Below are 19,358 nucleotides of genomic sequence, written 5' to 3'. Positions count from 1 at the left end.
TGTGCAAGTGACATAAGACGTCCACGCGAACCGTGGTCGTAAAAGTTACGATTGGACTATTAACGACCTACTTACTTTGAGACAAGACGATCATAGTTGCGCGGACCTTTAGAAGTATTATTCAACGAGAACTGTTCGGCCACGACGGTCTTTTGGAAATGTTCGAAATCTTGCGTCGAGGACAATGTGGAACCACCCCCAATTATGCTAAATTCTACGTAGCTGCTGTGTTCTAAAACATTTGTAATGTTATAATTTCTGCCAGCGAACGAAAGATGCGCTCTATCGCGTGCAAAACATTTCGTGGATTATTTGGGATGCATTAAAACGTTGAATCCGAGCCAAGATTAATTCCCTAACTTTGTTACATATCCGAACCTATCAAGTTTCTTTTTGCATACCGGCGCGATTGTGGTACTCTGGCAGACTGGCTAGCGTTTCAAGGACAAACAGCCGCTGCGATAGTTCTAGGAATCAGTACAGCAGATATAGATGCACGGTTGGCAAAGGAACAAGGTTGAGTCGAGCAGCAGCGCGGATCGCAAATGTAAGAGAACAAATTAATAGATTGCATCGGTCGATCGATTCGAAACGTTGGAAAATCAATTTCGGAATCTTCGAATGTTGCTCGTTTCAGAGATAGCTCTCCAAGTGTTCCGCGATAGAGATGATGGAACAGAAACGACAAATTTATCTTTGGGATCGTACCATTAGGCATTCAGTTTCTGCATTGTCGTCTGGCTATGGTTGATTTAGAGAAATCCTTGGAGGGATCTCGTTATTAGCTTTCATCCTACGTGATGCGACAGCATAATCGCTCAATCCTCGCGAATAAGCACGTCCGCGTACCCTTACTGTAACCGTAAAAGCCTCGCAGAATTTGTTCATACTGATTTACTTATTTGTTTGTACTGATTTACTTTTCTAATTTTTTTTGCAGGAAGATAGACTAGTCTTGGTTCGTAGAATCTTTCAAGAATCCACTAATCGTATGGCGTGAACACGTTTCTGGTGATATTCGCTAGTTGCCACACTTCGAGTGTTCTGTCTTCTGCCGGGTAGACACTCTGGGCACCAAGACTGTGGCGTCCACACTACTGTCGTCGGCAGCAAATTCGGGACAGCCTGGGATTACCCTTTGTGGGTCCTGAAGAGACTAGTAACGGAAGGGATACTAAAATGGGTAGAACCAGCATGGTGGTTGTTTGTGATACGAGGATTGTTCCTAAAGAGAGTAACCCAGGCTCTCTCTAACTGTTGTGGATGTGATGCCGCGCATCACCGATGCTCTCGCCAAGAGCCTGGCGATATTCTTGCTCCACATTTAACTTGATTTCAGCTGGGTTTCGGTTCATCCTCTTGCTTCTGTTGATTAGATCGCATTCGTGTGCGGTGTTAGCTTCGCTCTAGTTAGCGGGTGCTAGGCTTGCACTCGTGTGCGGGATTTAATTTTGCTGTAATAACCAAGTTAGATTCGCACTTGGGTGCGAGACATGCAGGCCGTAGTCGTTTACAGGGGTTAGGGTTGCATCGCATCTTCATCTCCGTTTTTGATTAGTAGGCAAAGTCAAAGATGGATCTATACCAGGCATTAGTTTTGACTGACTGCCATTCATCCGCCTAGAAACAAGCGGGATCTTTCGATCTTTTTCGAAGTAGGAGCTATCGAGTCGTCTATTTTCTTCAAAGCCTCATCAACCCATTCAAAGACAAAATCAAGCAACGCGTCTTGATAAGCCCTTTTTTCCCTTTCGAAAAGTGTGATAATTCCCGTAGTAGGGCCCGTCACTATACATGGGACCTGGCGTGGCCAGATACAGATCAGGGATACAGATCAGGGATACATACATTTCCGAGGTCAGCACCAAACGATGCTGATGATCATAATTGAGCATTTAATTTCGGAATGCGCTTTTAGGGGGGCACTGAGTAGGATAACTTCGATAAATCTTCCGTTGTGATACGGCGCTTCACATGCGACTATCGTATTTTGTAACGACCTTCCAGGGACGTAAAGACCTTGTTCACAAGTCCAACTAGCGGGCGGGGGGGGGTTTCATGCGAAATGATCTCTCAGGATCTTCTTTTGATTAGACACTCCTGGAGTTCCAAAAGCCTTTGCTTTTTCTGCTGATCATTTGGACTTGATCCCAGTTTAGAAACTTAAGTTGAAAGTCGCGAGGAAGAGCTGTTAATTTAGACACCAATTCAAAGCCAGTAGCACATTATAATAGATGTGGCGTTTCCATCAATGGCTTCGACGGTGTACAGTGCCACGTACGTCCCGTTCATCGTGGTATCCAAGCTGTGTCCGCACGTCAGTGGATTGATGAGGGATCGGCCTTTTTTTTGCACCTTGTCAGGGTTTTACACTGCTTTCCCTTCATAATATCCAAGTGCCCCCTGAACTGTGTTACCGACCCACACTTCCGTATAATCTTCGATTAAGTTAAAGTCTATTTCTTGCATATTAACATATGCATGGTTGACGTCCGATAATGACCTCCATGCATTTTGAGCTGCCTCATTAGCAAATATTTCCGCTGGTATCATATGCCCTCTTAGTGTGTAGAATTCATACGTCTGCATACTAACAATGGCATTATTTGGTATCACGGTATTTGTCTCTGCAGCCGGCATGTTATTCCTCGTGGCCACCATGCATTTTGCCACTATAGCAGCAACTAGAGACCGTATATCATTGGCTGGAGGGGGGTGCTGTAGTTCTATCCCTCACCATGGTAACTATGTACTCCACTAGAGATACCCCAGCGTGCAGCTACTGCCTCTGCTATAAGAGGCCTGGACCAACCATGTCACAAACGGGTCTGCAGCCGCTCGATGAGCGTTATCAAGAACATCACCAGTGCATAGCAATACTAACGGCATCAAAGACTCAATTGATGCCGTCATCAAGCGAGAGAAGTTGGCTATGATAGAAGGGACCCCCTTATTTCTAGCCTGAATCAGACGTTGGGCCAATGCTAAGCGTCCTCCCATGTTGTAAGGTGATTGTTCGCACAATCGCCAAACTCAAGACAAACTAAAGAAAAAGAAAAGATCAGCAGTAATTAAAAAAAAAGCTGAGATTTTTCTACTCTTTTATTGGTCGATGAGGGATCGGCCTGGTGCTGTTTTATCAACAATCGTCCCCTACCCTGTCGCGATCATCGTAATCGCCTTGTCCCGTGTGCTTAGCCTTCCCGTAGAGCTTTTCTCGTCTTCGTGCGCTCATGTGCAGTGTTTACTCTATATACATATGTCCCAAATGCCTAGTCGATAAAAGTCCCAGAACTATCCCCACTGCCGCGGGATATACCCCGTGATGGGGCATGAACCTAGGCTTCTAGAGCTTCAATGTGCTTTTCTACGTTCAGAGTGGATCCGAGAATAGTATCTCCTGGACGATATATGTCCGTGGCTAGACCCGAGTTTTGGACATAATCGAGTAAACACTGTACCACCTCGGACGTTGTTGGGACACTTTCTGACGGGAAAGTCCGGTTATTCGCAGTCGTGTGTATTTTCAAAAATCTCTTTAAATCTCCACGTTGAAAGTCTCCCAACTCTCTACCAGTCTAAATGCTTCGATGCTCGAGTCCCCCCTTCATCTCGCTCGATGTATCGTTTATATGGCACCAGTATGTTTTTAGCCATTTTCCAATGATTCACTAATTGCCACTGCGTTGCCACTTGGTTAATACTCGTATATTCCGCTTAGCGCGAGTCTCCTTCCTTCTTCGCTTTAAGCTCTGTTTGTCTTCTATTATCTATTCCGTGACTCGTCGCGGTCCAAGTGCTGTTATGGCAAACAGCTTGAAATCGTTCTGTCGTTATCGATTCCGGTGAATAACGGCGTATAGGTAATTGCTTGACCACAACCGACTTCTGTTTTACGCAAAGACGAACGAATACGTCGCACCGATGATTCTTCGCCCTTAGGGCTGGAAAGTGGTCTAGTTCACAAGTTTCGTGGCTGTTGCCAGCATGATCATCAGTTGCGAGTTTTCTTTTATGAGCGTACACGTGATTTCATTGTTCAAGCCGCTTCTACGATCAACGGGCTTCGTTTATTTGCTTCTTGAAAAGTTTATACGACTCCTCTTCGCGCAATGGTCGACGAGTATATACTCCTTATGATCTCACTCGCTTGTATTCTCCATTTCATACACACCTCATGGCAATTCGGCAGTAACGGAATTTGACCGTTGTTTCGGAAATCTGAATAGTTTACGTCGAACTCAAATCGTGGTTTATGCGTGCACGTTTGCGAACAGTTTTGGCTAGAGCCTCCTCACCAATGTCTTACGAAGGGTTCCTGGCGTCTAGAAACACGTGGCTGTAATTTAGCGCTAATTTGTTGGCCATCGTAAATTGTAAGGCACGGAACACCAATGTATGTCAGCTCTTGTCTATAGCCGTCGGGTATGTACTTGGACTTGAAGAGCTTGACCTGTTCGATTCATCGGTTCTCATGTCAAGCATAAACGGCATCTGCAATACGTTGTAGCATCGACCCGCCGAAGATAACAGTTCTGAACTCGATCTGTTCATCGGATAACCGGCGGCACGTTTGCCAAGTTGTTTAAAAAACACAACCGAGTCATTTATGTTGTTGACTTAATAACTGTTACCAACGGAATTCGAGCGTTTCTTCTCGTACGTTTTTCTTTAGCGTCTTTATCCCTTTAACCCCTTCCCGTATTTTAACGAGTCTGGCTCGTGATGAAGATTTTGGCACAAACGTAAACATCACGAATACGACTCGTGGAGTGAAAATCTGCCAAACGTAAACATCGCGATTCTGTCTCGCAGGTATTTATATTTCGGCTAGTATTGCAACTGTTTTCGAGCCTCACTATGGTCTGTTTACCACGCGTTGACCCCTACCGCTTGGGCCCGGATTTCGTCGAGGTAAATAGCACGGGAAGGGGTTAAGGATTTTTCGCACTAATCAACTCTTCATCTGTACACGTGTTTCACATGTAGACGCTATCACCGAAACACTATTGATTGTACGAATCAGTAACGATTTAATCTAAAATTATAGCTGGGTAGCTTTTCTATTATCCGAACACTCAAGTTTCCCCGATCAGTTCGGATAATCGAGGTTCCACGGTATCGTGGATTAAATGCGATTCAAATGGTGTCGTGTTTGGTGTCGTTTGAATCAGAAAAAAAGTATATATATCACGAATACCGTTGAAAGCTTCCCGACAAACAATTCTATATTTTTGTAGCACGGGGAAATCATTCGGGAACAGTAGAGACTAAGAAAAGTATTATAGGTGTTAGAACTGAATACATCGCGCGAATTTGAACCTCGTTTCACATGCATATCTTCGATCGAATATTTCCGCGAGATCAAAATTAAGATGCTTGACAATTTACAAGAGGAAACGCTGAATTACTCTTATTAATAGACGGCGGATTTCCATGCGAAATAAACATTGCCAGCATTAACTTAGATATTTATCTCTTTCCTTAGTCAACAGACAATATTTTGAAATTCTTATCTCCACTGTTTTACACTTGATGTAACTATTTTTATTATATAACTGCATAAAATCCGCAGTCTACTTATCAACGCTAACCGTACCAAGCACAAAATGTGACTGGTATACGTTGCATTATCAAAATTACAAGACCAAATATATTTAGATTTTCCAAAATTTTTTAACATGTGCTTGAACGAAGAAATTTATTTAACCCCTTGCACTGCGATTTATTTTACGGTTTCAGTGATTAGAACTTTTTTGTAATTCGTAATTTCCTAAAAAAAAAGGAGAAAATTTATATCTATTGTACGCCTATATGTTCTTCAATAGCTGTACATTGACAACGCCAAAATAGAATTTTATTTTGGTTTAAAGGAAATTAATAACATACATATTTATTAGACTCTGTTATAACTCGATATTGTACGGCAAGGGGTTAACAATTTCCGCTAAGAAGCGTCCTTGTAATTTCAATAATTATAAAATAAAAAATGCGAAATCGTGGTACGCTTATCGTCGATAAGTGTACCTAATAATTTCTCAGCCTCGAAGTTGTCGGGGAATCGATTTACCATCGAGAATTTTCCAAACGAGAATGTCGTCTCTGTGTAACGAGTGTAGAGGGTGGTTTGAACTCGGTTCGAAAAGTAATTTCAGCTCTTACGATCAACTCCATCGATCGTTAGCCAAGAAGGACCATCCGTAGCAATTAATCGTCGGCCCTCTCGGCCGATGTTCCTCATCTGTGGCTGTGCTCACGATAGTGTTTCTGCTTCTCAGATGTTATCGTCGCTCATCCTCATCCGTAGAGAGTCGCTCTCGACGCTTTCGAAGAGAATCGGTCCCGTTATCTCGAACATGGCCCGAGCTTTCGCGTCGTGTACTCGAGATATCTCGAAGCACCAAACAGAGTTTTATTTTCATGCCGTTCATCCCGTCCCTGGGCAACTCGGAATCATTTGTATCTCGTTCGCGGGCCAAACCAGCGTCGAATGCTTATCAATATTATATAAGGAAAGGCCACGAATTAATTGATACACCTAATGTATAGCCCAATCGCTCAGCTACTTAGAAGTAGCGTTAAAACGGGGAACATTTACAGTACTCAGACCTCGGTATAGTCATCACTAGACTGCGGATGTTTTTTGGAATTTTCAATTTTTGTAGGCAAATTTTAGGAAAACGGAAACAAATAAAATCTACCTTTAAGTGGTAGTGACCTTTGTGGATCGAAAATAAATCAAAATCGTACTAAATTCTGTGGGATTTTATATTATAGTATCTTTTGAAAATTTTCAGAAGCCATAAATGCATAAAGATCCGCAGTCTAGTGATCACTCACTGTTGACAGCACGACAGCCTGCAGAATTCGCACCATGTGTCGGTCTTCCGATAGTCATCTCGGCACGATGACTCAATTCCTTTCATGCGTCCAGATGCCTCGACGACGAGACCCCGTGCTCCATCGCAATCTGTCGGTCATGGTGCCGTCGCTCGAGAATTCCATATCCGCGATCACCTGTAAGCCCTCGTGATTTGATCGGTCCACTTTTAGCATAATCCTAGCAGACTCCAGCACGGAGCTCCTCACGCGAATGGACACCAAGCACTATAGACCCTAGTGGCGTTTCGGTTAACCGTCTCTTCGACGTATCGTCGAGGAATCGGTAGCTAAACGGGACAGTTATGCTTTAAGGGGAGCATCTCGTGTAACAAATACAAAAATGGTTTTTGCGATTTTGTTTTTTTTTTTCTTTACAAAAACTATTTATATTATCGGAGTAAAACTTTCTGGCACCTGAATAGGCAACTTTGAACTATAAGAAAACACGAATAGCGAGTACAATCGAACGTATATCGATTCATTGTGTAAGACACCCTAAGCGCGATGTTTATCTTAGGACTGAAGTTCATTCTCCGTTTCCGTCAGATAACATCAAGTCCAGTGAGAGGTGTTTAGAGCCGTCTTTCTCCAGGTGGGAGACCCGCGTGGGAAATCACCGACAGAGTGTTAATCACTGACTCTTAGAAATCACGTTTTTATCTAACCAGATGAAACATTAAGTGGACCGTTGGGGACCACCGTTCGATTATGCTGATAATTGCTTAATGTGTATGTTGACTAATAATTAGCGCACTACGGGCCCTTCTTTTGCTTCTAGACTCTCTCTGGGTCCCTTCCCTTGCTCTCAGGCCCTTGCTCCTGGACCCTGTTCTATAGTCTTCGTGGAATTTCGATCGAATGTCCTACTTTCTAGCATACACCTTCTCGACTATTGCAACTATTGGCTGCTGCAGTACTATCGAATTGCCTTTTTTGGAACTGGATGTACTTGATCGTCCACATTCGTTGGCGTTCTTAGCGGTATTAGAAAAAGTAACAATGGACATAGATTAGGGTTGGACACTTGCAAGGTCCAGAGAAGGTATCTACGTTTCTCCTAAACGTATCGATCCGACTAGGCACAATTTAATTCCGGATTGATTAGGTGTATTAGATTGTTACATTAGGCCTCTAAAACGTCCAATTACTGTTCTGATTGGACTGACTGTGGGATCCTTAGTGCAGACATGCCCGAGTGGGCCCTCGACGGGCAAGTGTCCTCTTCGTGGCTCGCAAGCAGGTTCGTAGTTTGGTCGACTAGGTTCTTGTCGCAGCGGTATCTGTGACAGTACCTCACTCGCACGTTGCTCCATCAAGCGTGCGTCACTATGCAGAGCTAGCTCGGGCATGCCTTCTTCAGAGCTAGGGGGAATGCGGATGTTTAGGTTCCAAAAAAGAATGTTTTAACAATTAGCATTACCGTAAGCAGAAAGACGATAATCTTGGAGACCGTGGCAGATCGAACACCAATTTTTTTCTTCGGCTCCATTCGATACCTTTTTCTTTCCAAAATTACCTAGCACCATCTCTTGCTCTGACCGACTCCGAAGGTCTCGATTAGGCTTCGTCGGACAATAGTAGAAAGATTACAAGCCTTCTAAATGAAATTGTTAAAGAAAGAGAGATTTGTCCCCAGTCGCAATCGACGAAGAAGATTTTTCTTTCATCCGAAGATCGGGATTTCAGTGATTAAGGGAATGATTCAAGGAGCTCGAAGGAATTTCAACGAACTCGTAATCGCAAGTTAATGCGTCCTTAATGGAGGGCGGCTCTGCAGATTTTCTCTGAATTGCTTCTTGAACTTGTAGTTGGACGTCCCTTTCGTGTCTAAATGCGTCTACCCTTTTCGATCGACTACGAGAATACTCGGGAACCACTGCTAATCCAACGCCACGAGTCGCAACCGGATGAGGCACGGCAACTGGTTGAACGTTAACAGCCATTGAAGTTAATGACTTTTCTAGTTCGATGGTGGTATTAGCGAATACGCCCAGCCTTTTCATCGTAGCCTCGCGAATCTCGTTATATTGTTTGGCAGAAACACGCTCGCGGTAGGCATCCGTTTTCCGTTGTCTAGACTTCTTTCCAGTTCTCTTGGATTTAGCTTTATATCTGCGGACAGAGAATTTTCCTCGGGTACTTTACTTGACTCGATAATCGCAAGACAAATATTCTGTATTACTCGACACAGATAAAAGCTTTTTTAAAAAAAAATTTTATTTTCAAAAGACAAAAAGAATTGGATCTGATCCCACTATAAAATCGACGAAACACGACTGTAAAGTGCGTTTTATGATGTGTTTGTAAACGGATTTGATGGTCAGGGTAAAATTAACCCTCGCATGGTTCAGAGTCCGACTTTTATTCGCCTGGTTCGTAAATCACAGTCAACTATTACAAATGGAAGGAAAGAACTGCAATGGCGACGGTAAATTACAGAATGTACAATCTGTCGTGATGGCAATTGGCTTTAGCACGTGTGAATCAAGAAAAACGTCCCGAGAAAACTAATTTAAGGAAAATGTTACTCGAGACACTGCAATGGTAACGCTAAATTGCAGTCGGTCGCAAGAAAGTCTGGTAGGAAATCAACGAGTACACCGGTTTCAATTTAGCACGGCTCTAATTTGTGAAACAACAAAAGAAGACGGACGTCTCGTTCGTCGGCAATTTGGGAGTCTAAAAGACGTTGATATTATCGAACCAAACTTTCCTACGAAATGACACTGTTATTCTATTATTATCGTGGCCCGTACTCTAAGCCAGTCGGTCTCACGCAATGCGGCAATAGCCCGTATACTTCGGTCATCAGTTTCGTCCGCGATGAGAGAATAGTGATAAATGTCTGCCACTTTGTGGGAAACGGTGACTATAGCAGCCACGTCAAGTGCCTCTCCGCTGACCCCCAATGACCCGTCGACATATTGCCCGGTTAGACTGCAGCCTCGTTTTACACCAAAAAGCTTTAACCTTAACACACCGTTTAATGCCCCAGCCATTAACAACAACGGCTCCTTGATTGGGAACCAGTTCATCCACTTCTGTCCACGCGTGTCTCTGATCAGGAACAGGAAGTTCCCTTCATCTGCATGGCATTGTCCAGTGCACTTCATTTGAACAACGTGCGCTTGTTTCTCTCGTTCTCCAAAACTGTTTAATTCGACGACACTTGTTGATCGAGTAAACAAAATCTATTTGGGACATAAGTTCCAGACAAATCTTTAGCACTTTCAGGCGAACTTCCGGTTACAGTATCACCGAGAGCGGCAAATTAGAGACTATGATTAAAAGAATAAATATATAATAATTAAAAGAATCTCAGAGTGTGAATCTACAGTTACAGTGATTTCTCTATATATATCGCCAAGACCTGGATGATGAATGTCGCGGAATTATCCCCACTACCGTGGGGTGTACCCCGCGAGGGGCCACGAAGCTCGAGAGGCCTCAGACGCCGAGGAGTGTAAACATAACACGGCTCGAGTATGTCTCCTGGACGATACACGACCCTGACAAGACCCGTGTTGTTGACACATATCGAGAATTCACGGTATTTAAGCAGATTGAAGTTATTGACGAGGGAAAGCAAACTAGGTTCTAATTTTTTCATCTAGGCAATTTTCGATTTTGCTTAGAGATCCACCGTCGGATAATAAGCATTTCAGAATTTGCCCCGAGGAGTCAGAAAGCGACAAGCTTCTGCAGGGTCTCGTGCGGACTTCAAAGATTTCGAAAAATTCGATACTCTGGAGCACGTCGATTTCCATTGTAGTCGGATCGGCAACCGCGTTCTCGAATCGTCGAGGTTGCGGTAATTATCGGTTACGTGCGTCGCTCTTTTCGCTGTCGCGAAGCACGTACACGTGAGATAACGAGTTCTCTGGAAGTGGGGAGGGGGGCAGAACGTTTTCCCGATGCGTGCCGATAACAGACCGATTACGTTCGTAAGAAGAACGTGTGTCGAGAGGTGACGACCGTAGCCGATATTTGACGCAATCGTTACTAGCCGTGTTCTCCATCTGTCGAACACACTGTGCATTCACGTACCGCATAATTTTAGTAGGGTGATGCAACTCGACGATGCACACCGTTTTCACCAGGCGACTACCATCCGATCTCGACCGGTTCTCTTTGAATTTCGACCAGACCGAGAACGAGCTACCCGAGCAAATTTCGTCACTGATGAAAGTTCATCGATCGTTCGTCTTTTTAATTATCAGCAAAAATTTATTATCATTGTTCGTTGTTCTTTATCCGCGCCCTTTGGTTCCCGATTACATTTCTTACAAAATCTTTGAAAATTTTAGTGGTACTCTTATGAACTTATCTTACTTGAATTTTGTACTTCACTTGAGCTGTTTCACTTTTGTTGCTACTCATCTGTCTGCTTCGTTCTTAATTATTATTTGTTAACACGCGACATTAATGTCTTTAATCCCATTTTACCAGGTTATCTACAGCATGATTTCTGAACATACAGTGTTCATTCGATATATGTCCATTTTTTTTACGTGGAGGTAATCTCGTTACCGGATACCTAGCCACCCTCGAGGGGAGGGAGGTCAGGTTATGTGGGACTCCCCGGTCAGGGTGTGCAAGGTCGGGATACCCAAATGAAGGGATGTCCAAAACACGGGTCTCGCCACGGACATATATCGGCCAGGAGATACTATTCTTTGATCAACGCGATCTTGTACTCCCCGGCGAGTATACCCGGCGGGAGTGGGGATAGTTTCGCGACGTTTATCACCCAGGCCTTGGCGACATATATATTATAATTGGACTCGGTTGTATAAAGCGTGCAATGGACCTTCACTTTTCACCTAATGAAATAATTCATTTCTGTTTTCAGTCGATTGGATAATTGTCTACGTCAGTCGGATATTTCTTAATAATTACGACTGTGTCGTTTACGCATTCATCGTTGAAATGCTTCCATGAACAATTGTTTAAATGGCTTTTTGGTGGGAGGCTTCTGTCGCCTATTTGCTTAATTCCAATTCTGTTCCATAAACGTTTGTCGATTCTTGTTCGTCACTGTCGGATCGATCGATGTCCTCGGTGTTGGGAACACAGTATTTTAGCGTTCGGCCGATTTTCCATACAGGTTTCAGCGCTGTGTGGATTGGCCTTGACGAAGTTCGTTGCTTTTTGCGCACACAATGACCCGACCTCTGAAGGCTAGCTGCATTCATTATGCGTTCGTCCGGCCGCAGAACTTTTTTCACCGCCGCCTAAAGACGAAGTCGTCTCGGCGGCCTCGTTAATTTCTCATTTCCAAATTTAGAGACAGGAAAGAACAGAGAGCTTCTCGATCGTTGGTACATCTCGCGCTAGATGGCCTTTCTCCCTCCCCACGGACCCGCGCAGATGGAATGCCTGAGAATCTTCGCAACGTATTCACGTCGCAGATAACGGTCGGATTCAAGCCCCATTTTTATGAATCTTTCTATTGTCCGCTATGGATTGGGGAGGAGAATTTGGAACTCCTCCAACCTAAGCTAAAGGACGTCAATTCTGTTTTGTTTCCGCATTGTTCGGCACGGGACTATCACTATCTTTGCTCCCAGGGTAAACAGGTTTCTTGGCTAGAGCATAATTTTGTTAGCGATCGGCGACGAGCGTGACGCTTTTGTTGAAACGGGGATCACATCGTGACCCCGGCGTTCGGATCGACCAAAACTCTTGTTTAAACAAACATTGCGGTGGATAGAATTTTGATTTTCCGCGAAGAGAATCGCGATGGATAGCGGACATGCCTCGTGTGGTCGGGGTTGTTGTCGGAACACCAAAAATCACAGTTTAAATAACTCACGGAAATTTGTATTTTCATTGGCCCTTTACAATAACCGATCAATAGACTGCGGACTTGATGCGTTTTCGTAAAAAACGTGAAATATCAAACAGCAAAAAAAAACCATAAAAAATTTACAATACTATTTGAGCCGTTCACAGGCCAAATCGATTAACTACCTTTTCGTGCCAAGACAAATGATTGACGCTTAAATTTTTTCCATTTCAAATAAATTTCCCTTTATTAAACGTGTCAACCGTCATACTCGGAATTTAGTTGCATAAAAGATCCTATGATAATATTTCACCTTTCTTTGCCTCACACTTCAAATCCACCAATGCTTCATTTATAGCGGAACATTTTACGAAATCAATAGTTTTACAATAAAAAACGTAAAGAAATTTCGTCCACGTACTAGTGTTAAGAGAGGAAATACATATTCATTTTATCCTATATCTCACAATCGAGGAAGACGGTTTTTATGTCGCATAAAGTCCTACAGTCGGACGATCAAACGTTTTTCGCGTCCGATCGGTCGCAATCGATATATTCCATCGAACGGCTTGGCCCCGAGTTGAAGCGTCAATTACGTCCTCTAACTCGAGCAATAGCTACAGTGCGCTGTCATTAGTCTTTATAATCCGTCGTATCGACATCGTATCTGGCCACCAGATGCGACACACCGTCTCGAACGTCTCACGTGTAATTATGCAGCAGCTTCTGATATTATTAACTCTCTCGTACGATCTACTCGCGATCTATCGTCACTTTCTGCAGAGTGGTCTGCGACGTCTAAGAGCTGCGCGAGTCATCCAGCAGCAAATCAGTTGACGCCGGAGGAAGACTAGACGAGCGATCGATATCTAATTAATTATCGCGGTGTGACTCGCGAGACCTCGCCCTGTTTCCCTGAACGTCTCGTTTAAAAGTGAGCCTTATAACTGTCGCTCCACAATCCTGCGATGTGCGAGAACACTTTTCGGTTCAGCTATCAAAATAGACGACAGACCTGTCGAACATTGCCCGCTAATAATAACAAAACTTACGCAAACATGGGCGCAACAATCGACGAACTCGATCGATTGGAATTTCGTTTTCGAGGCTATTTTTTCTCCAATTTTTAGGAATCCTTTCGAGAAGAATTGAACTTTTTGCATTAGAATTTGGATTACAACACTGATCCTTTTCAACGTAAAAACAAGCAAAATTCCACGAATAGAGGTACGTTTGATCAGGTCAAGTCCGAGCTTCGGGACTGTCGCTGCACAATCGTGCGGTGTGCGAGAACACTTTTCGGTTCAGTTATCAAAATAGACGACAGAACCCCCGTCAAATATTGTCCGTTAATAATAACAAAACTTACGCAAACACGAAAGCGAGGCGATGGGTTCGACGGGTGAAAAAATCGACGACCTCGATCGATCGGGACAGCGGATTCCAATTAACCGGGCGGTTTCGTGGCTATAAAATAATTGAAGGTCGTTCGATCAGAAAGCGTAATCGGTCGCGGCGAACAAAGAATCCCCGTTGACTTTTAATTCGACGAGCGTGCGCGTACTTATACGCCTTTGCGACGGTAATTGCTCGACGCGGACGGTGACAATTCGTCGAAGTCCATTCTCAATATCGCATCTCGTCCGGCGCTTGTATGTTTACGGTTCCACCGCTCGCATTCTCGTTCAATTTCGTTTTAATGGTACCCGAGTCCTGGTTGTTTACATTGGAAACTCGTTTCTTGCCTTACATCTCTCCGCGCAAATTTGACGCGATCACCTTGCCTTTCTGGACGTTTCGCAAAAATATTACCTCGAGGCACCGCGGCGCGGCAAGGTCGAGAAAATATGTAAACTGAAAAGCCGGAGAAGACCAGAAATCACATCCGCTCGAATTCCTGTTTCAATTTGCCGGAAGTTTAGCCGAGCCACGGCTGAACTACCGATTTGTCCCGTAAAGTCTTTTTCCCGCGGCAACCTTTTACCGATTTCCATCGGGGATCCTCGGTTTTGTCGGGGCTCCTGACGATTCTTATCGAAGATCGCATAATAAAGCTGTTACGGGTATCAAAAGCGTCTGATCGATAGTTAATGTACACGATGCGTGAAACGAAACGTTGATTCTACGATTGAACCTACGATTAAACTTTGTGTTGATGTTTCATTTACTCTAATAGTTCTATTGACTTTCCGTGGGCACCTCGACGTGGAAGTTGGTTCATTATGTGTCCCCCGATGAAGTTCCAACAAATCGATCGTCATGGTCTCGATAACGTCGGTACCAGCATCTACTACCTAACCGTTAACGAACTTACCACGGGCTCTTTTTCGGTGCCGCTAACCAGTGTTATGTCAGTGATCCGAACTCCGGATGTGTTTACCGAGCGAATTAATTACCAAACTTTTCAAAATCGAATTTCTCCGGTCCAACTAGAACTCCCCGATTTAGAGGTCCCAGGCTATAATGCACCGACATTGTGTAATTTTCGTTGTTCGGATTTTGGGGCATTAGTCTTTTAGTTTTAGAACATGATTATCCTCACGGTTCGCTAAGAGCACCGTCAACTTCATCAGAGTGTTGAACCGCTGGCTTGTCTTCTTGGCCAGGGACGATTATCGGCTAGAAGATACTATTCTTTGATCCACTACCGAACGTAGAAAAGGACAGTGGGGATAGTTCTGGGACAATTATAGGCTAAATATTTTGGACATTTATCGAGTGACATTCTTTTCCTTCTGGTTTGGCCCATTCTAGTTTACACCCTCTGTTCTATTCTTCTAAATATTTTTACTTCGATGCTGATCTCTAATTTGTTGTTCAGGTTCTTTCGTGCTGCTGCTTCCTTGACGATTTTGTCCAGAGCTGATAACAAAATAGTTCTAACGCCATTAATATAGTTGAAAAAGTCGAGTTTGAGTTGTATCGAGTTTCGATAGTTATTCTTTTCTACATCTTCGGTTTTTTTTCCAACTTAGGCTTTTCCTCTCGTTCGTTTTCAGATTCCGTGTCGCCGGAATCCCGTAAAAAATTTCCGTTGACGGGTCGATTGTTTTGAAATGTTTACGCCCACGCGTGAATTGGCTCGCGTAATTGGCAAACGGTTTTGTGATAGCTGTCATCGTTCTCCGTTCGCAACGGTCTGGTATCCTCGTTTTGGCCATTATTAACGAACACCGGATACGCGGCTCGGTTATTAATGAGCGCGGTGACGTAATCAAAGGATGAAGGCTCCACAGTAATTTCCAGCATTGTCTGATGATAAAGTTAAGTACGGCATCGGTTTGACGGTCGTCGAGAGCGTCGGTGCGTTTAGAACGGAATATTCTTTCGCGGTATTACTTCATCGAATCGTACGAAATTGATTAATATCGGTTTAAAGCGAGGCTCGCGTGTATTCCTTTTTCGTTGGACAAACTTGACCACAAAGTAGAGTTGCATTCGTGTTTCTTCATTTTCTCTGAATTTCACCGTAACGTGGATCGAAACAATTTTCACTTTACTATATTTCTTGCTACTAAAACTTGAAGCATGGCAACCGGGTTCAATATCAATTTTTGTTTATCGAATATTTCGGGCTAAGTGTACGAAATTTCTAGGTTTTCGAGTCGACACTCTAAAGCTGAAGATATAAAACACATGAACTCTATTGGTACAATGGATTTTGGCAAAAATAATTTTCGAGAAATACCCGTGTAAAGTTTCAATTCTACCGTCACGCTAGACGAATTATAATTTCGTTGCTTTCTCGAATACGATTATACACTTTCGGAAACGCATTTTTGAGTAGAAAAGTAGAAAAGTGATGGGAATCGAAGCTTAGGCTTTCTGTGCAGGTAGCGCTGCCGAATACCTGTAACAGATTGCTCGTATATGTGATGAGTCGTCTTATCAGAGTACCAGCGGGCACGCACAATGTTATCAATGCAGTCAATGGGACCCCATGTGGGTCTTCATGATTGTTGTTTCGCGGATGGGAACGCCTAATCCTCATTCGAGTCCACGAGCCAGACCAGGTCCTTGATCTTAGAGAAATTGTTCGTGACTGAGACGCCATTTTCGTAATGCGCATTATGTCAAGCTGCCATAACTCGAGCTAGGGGTCGTCTTTCAGGGTCTGAACCGACGAAACAGCGTATTTCACGAATTTATGATAAAAAACAGAGGGTACAATTTCAAACAGCGAAACGATTAAACGAATCTAAGAGTATTAACATACGTCTGACTTAAATTAATTGTCTCACCGTCGATCACCAACAACCATATGACGAATATAGTCGTACTCGTGTCTTGCAGTAAATAAATGACATTCTCCCAAAAAAATTCGGAATACGTATTGAAGTCCATGTTTTAACCTCTTAAGCACTGTACGCCATTATAGTGGTTTCCGTGGAAAGCAGCAGTTTGAACGGTAACGCCACTATAGTTGTAGTAACGCCTACTAGATTTGCGGACGAGCGCGCCGTGCTGAAGAGGTTAACAATCGTTGAAACATTATTATTATCGTTATTTGCACGAATATTTAGGAATTTTGTTCAGCAAAATTATTAAACCCACGGCATTGCACATGCATTCCTTGTCGTTTGAAGTACATGAGTTATTTTTCTTTAAGTGAAAATAATTGAAATTACATATATTTTGAGAAACATAGATCGGCAGTTGTCGCGATTTCCATCTTTCGACTGACCGGAACCGAAAGAATGAAGTTGTTTATCAATCAGCCGAATGAGAAACGAACGAGATTAAAAATCTTGATGTTTTACAAAATAGCGGAATTCTGAAGTAAAATCTGAAGTAAAATTCGAAGAAATCATTTTGCACGAATATTTTACCAGGAAAATGCGAAAAGCGAAAAATCGATTTAGCGAAAGTGAAAAACCAGAATACCCTTTTGATGGATGGGGAAGAATAAATATTGGGAAGAAAGAGATTTCACTGCGGACATAAACGAGCTAGGTTGCCGACGGAGGATTAATGAAGGAATCCTCTCTGTCCACCATAATTTCATCTCGCCGAAGGATCCGAGTCCAGGCTCCGTGCCATTTCTTTTTTAAGCTCGCGAAGGAACTAGCACGAATGAAATTTTCCCAGGCCGACAATTGACACGAACGCTTACCACCTGGCGAGTCTCGTTCACAATAGCATAAAAGTTTTACGAGAAACGTGAACCGATACTTAACTCATGAATCACCTGTACAAAGAACACGAATGAACTGATATGCCAAATTTTGATACATACAATTATTCATCCGGGCACAATCGGTTTCGTTTTGAAACGTCGGGTCTAGTCTGGTCGGCTTCCAACAGTACCGTTCATTCTATAGCGTTACGATACATAAGCTCATTAGGCATTATTAGGCATTCATCGCGAGAAAATGTCTTGATTCTGCTGTTTAACACTGGAACTACCGAACGCTCTCTATAATAATAACTATACATTTCAGCGAAATACAAAATGAAAATTTATTCTCCCTTTCGATCTATTTCTAGCGCACCTTTCTTTAAATACAAGAATTGAACGTAACGTTGCAATTTGCTTAAACTCTTTTCGTGTCTTCTCAGTTTTCTATTTCTCCTGTTCGTTTTTGTCGCGAACGCATGAACGCCGCACTCTAATAATAACTGTTCATTTCGATTTAGTTTCGGCGCATTTGCAAAGTTCAGTTGTTCCTATTTGAAAAGAGTTTTCGCAATTTTCGAAGGACTCGAGGTCTGGTAGTTCCAGCGTTAACAAGTTCCATATACAGCACCACTGACGGAACCATCTTTTTGTGTCGACAGTGATATGAGTGGGGAGCATCGAAGAGCAAGGACGGAACAAAGAGAAAAGTCGAAGCTATCGACTGTTTTGTTTTCTCCGGCCCACTCGCCTCCGAACGGATTGGAAGTCGGAACGAAACGATTTAAACGCGTGTGAAACACGAAGCTGCAGCTAAACGAACGCGCCGAAGTCGGCTTCGAAAAACAAACAAAAAAAGAAAGAAAGGGAGACTTGCGTCGATACGAAGCCGGAAATTGCAAATTTTTCTGGAGAACTAGGGCCGGCCGATTGTACAGAAACTGTAGAATATTGGTCGAAAAACACGCTGTTTGCCCACGGTGTTATCGAGCCGCATCTGTTTTTTCCAAAGTCGCCGTGTTTGCGTGTTTCCGCGTTGTTTGCGTTGCGACGTTCCAATAACCAAAATAGGTAATAGCCGTTATTGGTTAACAAATACAGCTGCTCGATAGTGTCCACGGACTGTGCGTTCGACGCTGATCGAATGTCGGCATTGTGAAAAACGGGAAAACCGAGTTGCATCGATGCGCGGGGCAGCGTCCAAGTACGGTAGAACCTCGCTCGTTGCAAACTCGTTCTGGAACTTGTAGCAGGGATTGCGGTGGTTACGTAATATGCCCAAGCTTAGGTAGCGGGGAAATACGGAGTGAGCGTGTGGGAAAAACAGATCCACTGTACATCGGTGTCGCCAGATGAGGGGAGGGAGCACGAATTGAGGAGGAGAAGTTACCCCCTCTCTCTGCCAGCACCGGAGTATGCTGGTTAGTTAGGAAGTTAGAGTGGAGGCACAAGTCTTGATCTGGCGACACTGCTGTAGAGTGGTGCTCGGTTAAGTTTACATCAGTTCGGGAGCCAGCGGTTAACCCCTTGCACTATGTATTTTACTGTCACGGTGATTAGATCTTCTTTGTG

General features: G+C 43.5%; 1 protein-coding gene across 3 annotated transcripts in view; it reads left to right on the top strand.

Annotated features, from left to right (window-relative positions):
* Pka-c1 (Protein kinase, cAMP-dependent, catalytic subunit 1) overlaps positions 1-19,358 on the top strand; it is a 39,972-nt gene that overhangs the window by 15,413 nt on the left and 5,201 nt on the right. For all 3 annotated transcript variants that reach the window (XM_076785278.1, XM_076785276.1, XM_076785275.1), the window contains one exon: positions 18,449-19,358. The gene's annotated coding sequence lies outside the window, so the exon portion shown is untranslated. The remainder of the gene's footprint in view (positions 1-18,448) is intronic.

The sequence above is a fragment of the Halictus rubicundus genome, chromosome 3 (assembly GCF_050948215.1).
Source record: "Halictus rubicundus isolate RS-2024b chromosome 3, iyHalRubi1_principal, whole genome shotgun sequence".
Taxonomy (NCBI): domain Eukaryota; kingdom Metazoa; phylum Arthropoda; class Insecta; order Hymenoptera; family Halictidae; genus Halictus; species Halictus rubicundus.
This window is presented reverse-complemented; position numbering and strand designations above follow the sequence as displayed.